Source organism: Medicago sativa, chromosome 2 (assembly GCF_051527215.1).
Source record: "Medicago sativa cultivar Bolivia chromosome 2, Bolivia_mono, whole genome shotgun sequence".
NCBI lineage: Eukaryota > Viridiplantae > Streptophyta > Magnoliopsida > Fabales > Fabaceae > Medicago > Medicago sativa.
In genome coordinates, this window is record NC_140750.1 from 8372979 (window position 1) to 8377030 (window position 4052).

Consider the following 4052-nt stretch of genomic DNA (forward strand, 5'->3'; position numbering starts at 1 on the left):
GAAAGCTGCTTGCAGATTCATCTTGTCAAGAAGGAAATGCATAGGGGGATCAAAAACGGGGTAGGGGATACTCTTATGAAACCTATCAGTCAATCGTATATCAAATTGCCCGTCACCCACAAAAACCAAGGTAATCCAGGCACCAAGACTGATTCCGTAAAAGTCACGAATTTCTTTCCATCCCTTTGTGAGGAAAAATCACTACTAAAAAAACAGCGTTTTCGGACGGAATTTTCGGACGGATACAATTTTGTCTGAATTTTTCGGACGGATTTGGGACGGTTTTAACGGAGCGAAATTTCCGTCCCAAATCCGTCCCAAAATCGTGTGAAAATTCCATGACATGTTCAAACAGGGTTTTTTCCAACGGATTTCGCACGAATTTATTTAAAAAAACAATTCCGTCCCAAAACCGTGTGAAATATTGAGACGGATTTCGGACGGCTAATATTTTTGAGGGTTTTAATTGGGAAAGTTTCATCTCCCGCATATCTCACAAAATTTCCCTCGCGTGTTCTGCTCTCATTACCCTAAAATTTCATCTCCCTCTCTCATAACCCTAAGACCAATTTTAAAATCATTTTCTCAGTGTGCTGCTCTTCAATCAACTTCTGGTGTCCTGCTCTTCAATCAATTTCTTCCAAAATCTTCTCAGGCTCGTCAATCAATTTCTCAAGCTCACCAAGGTTAGCTTCTCTTCTCTTCAGAGAATTCTCTGTATATTTTTTTAATTTCTCAGTGTTTTTATCAACAAATCAAGCATGTTACCATAAACTTGTATCTGATTCTTGGTTCAATTTTAGGGTTTATTTTGTTTTGCTTATTAGGGTTTTTAGTGTGCTTAACTACCTAGACATGGATTCATGTTTGCTGTTGAAAATAATTGTGGGTTTTGTGCTTAATTTTATTGTGCCTGCTTAATCACTTTCACGATTTCTTTGTTCAATTTCAAGTACTTGGATTTTTTTTTCTGTTTTGTTAAAGATTCAATTTTGTTTTCATCAATGGCCTTATTGCATACCCTTTTTGTTTTATTGGTATGACCCTTGGAGGTAGTTTAGACCAATAAAGACATTAATATTGGTGTTAGTAGCTTACCCTAAAATATTTGTCAAAATAAAGACCACTAAATGTATTAGGAAGCTAAAATAATAAAATAACTATTTGAAAGTTTGGCTCAAAAAGTTAGAAAGTTTTCTGTAGAAAGCTCTTGTCACAATATTTTCATTCATAAAACCACTATTTTGGGGGCAGCTGCCCGAATTGTGGTGTAGTGTACAAATAGCCCAACTGCACGGCAGTTTGTTTTAGCCTACAATTGGTTTAATTTGTTACTGGATTTTTGCTGTTGTCGCTGTTTTTTTTTCTGGTGTTGTGTTCAGCTCCTTTGTAGGACGGCTTAGGGAGTCTTTTCTTCCTAATTTTTGCTGGTATGCTTTGGCAGCCGCTGCTGTCTTGTATTGTTTTTGCTGGTATGCTTTTGCAAGAAGTAATATTCTAAATTAGTAAAGCAAGCCCCCTTTTAGTGTGTGTGTGTATTTCCAACCATTGAATAAGTATCATCATCTATGGCACATCTCTGGAAGAAAAAAAAATGCAAAACAATCATTAGTAATCTTAATTTCATTAGTACTTTGCATAGGTACATTTACTAGTAATTATTTTGAGGACCAAATATTTACCTTTACATCTGTGAGGTCTACATTGTGCTCTCTAAGAAAGCTTAAAAACTCTTTGAAGTTCTCTTCAGTTGGATTATTGTGTCCACTGTATGGCCAAATAGCCAGTTTCCTTTTAGAATGTTTACTTGTTAATGTCACAAATTATAAATTGTCCTGTTTCTTTGTAAAAATAATTGATTGCTAATTGGTCAGCACTAAGAATGAGAAAAGAAAAGAGAGCAAAAATGATAGATTGGCCATTGATCTAGTTTATATGGCTACTGGTTATGAGAGCAAAAAAGAAATTAGAAGATAATGGTTTACTTAAGTGTCTATTTTCATTAAAAAAAAAAGTTATGATAAAGGGACATAAAGGGACTGTTTTGGCACGGTCCAGCTGTGTTTCTGTGATGTTTTTCCTCCTGTTTTGGTGTTTAGCAGCTGCGTATCAGCAGTGTTTTCTGCTATTGTTGCAGCTTCCGTGTAGTTTTCCCTTATTTGTATTGTCCGCCTACCCGTTTAGCACGTCTTGTGCCTGGTGTGTTTCAATAATATACACCGATTAGAAAAAAAGTATATTTTATAGTCAGAAATTGATTCATATTATTTTTTCATTCTCAAATAATATGTTGCCTCTGCAAATTTGTTGTTGTTCTAAGTTCAAATTGATTCTGTAAATGATAGGGATGGATCGAAAAGTGAGTTTGTCGTGGTGCTTATGTTCTAATATTGCAAAAAGTTGCACTTAACAACGTAAATCATATTTGAACTCAAAAAATTGAGACCAACATTCAGTGTCTAGTACTCTGCCAAAAAGTGAGTTTCTTTACTTATCATTTGTACAAACCATAGCTACTACTGTGCCTCTCATGCTTTTCATGAATGTGAATTGATGAATATTGTACTTCAGGCAAATTAACATATGCCTAGTAAATGAAATAATAAATAGACCTTAATTTCTGAGCATTAGAAAGATAATGTACTATAGTCCTGGTTAATTAATATAGTAATTGATTATTTGTTGATAGTATTGCATGACTTCTGGATTTTCTGTGTATTTGTGTCATGTGACCCCATTAATTTGTGAACATATTGGAGAATGACACAGGAGGAGGTATTTCTTGATTTCCATATTAAAAGGGATAAGACATGGGTTGATAATAGAGCTGAGCAAGCCCATGTAAGTAATTCTGTAACATTACAGATTAAATTTATCTATGATTTAAGTTATAATAATAGAGCTGAGAAATGATAGCTTTTAATTTATCTATGATTTTACTAAAATTACATATTTATAATTGGTTGTTATTTAAATGATTAACAAAATTCAAAATTGTAGGGAAATTTTAAGAAGAGAAAAGCAGAGCTTTTGGAAATATATAAGTCTCAAAATCAAGAGGAAGAAGGATTGTCTTCTGAAACCCAGCATAATATGTCAGATGACTTGACTATTTGGAAGGAAGTAGCTCTCAAAGGTAAAAAAGGGAAATTATATGGTTTAGGTTCTATAGGAACAAATGGTACGAAGTATACTTTTTGAGGGCAGTTGTTGTCGCCCATGTCCCTGCTAGTTCACTTGAGCGTGTATATGTTTGTCTTGTGTTCGAGTATGTCATCTTTTGAACAAAGTGTTACTCAAATTTGTGTTACTTTACTTTTTTGTATTGACTAATGAACAATTTAGTCATGTTAGTTTGTAATATATTGTGCTAGAACATTGAATCTAGTTCGTATAATTTTATTTTAGACAATGAGGATTTTTTACCCTTGAATTATTATATTTATTTTTATTCGAATCTAGTATTGTACTATTGAATATAAATTTTAGGATTTGAATTTATCTCAAACACATTAAAAAACAAATCTATTTGTGGAAATTCTGTAAAAAAAAAGTTTATAATCTCGTCCGAAAAGCGTGGTAAATATTTTAAAGCAAATTAAATTATTAATTTTGCCAGAAAATCGTTGGAAGTTTTAAATGAATTCCGTCCGAATTTCGTAGGAAATTTTACCTTAATTCCATATGAAAACCGTTGGAAATTAAACTAATTCCGTCTGAAATCCGTAGGAAATTAAAATTAAGTCCGTTCGAAATGCGTCTGAAGTCTATTCCAATATCCCACGGGAAAACCGTGTGAAATCCGTCTGAAATATTTTTGGCACGGAATTTGGGACGGCATTATGATTTGCGACGCGGCTTTTTCGGACAACGCCCTATCCGTCCGAATTCCGTCCGAAAACACATTTCCGTCCGAACTCCGTGGGAAATTTCCGTAAATTCTGTCCCAAAACCGTCCGAAATTCTGTTCGAAAATGACCTTTTTTTAGTAGTGAATGCTCTGTTTACTCTGTCGATCAATACTTCAAACTTGATAAATAACTAACAAAAAC

At 33.8% G+C, this 4052-nt stretch overlaps 1 long non-coding RNA gene across 1 annotated transcript; it reads left to right on the forward strand.

The window, feature by feature from the left end:
- Positions 1 to 204: 204 nt before the first annotated feature.
- Positions 205 to 3406, forward strand: LOC146944215 (uncharacterized). The gene is made up of 4 exons (XR_015028127.1): positions 205 to 686; positions 2346 to 2477; positions 2770 to 2841; positions 3001 to 3406. It is a non-coding gene; the product is annotated as an uncharacterized LOC146944215 (long non-coding RNA).
- Positions 3407 to 4052: the final 646 nt, after the last annotated feature.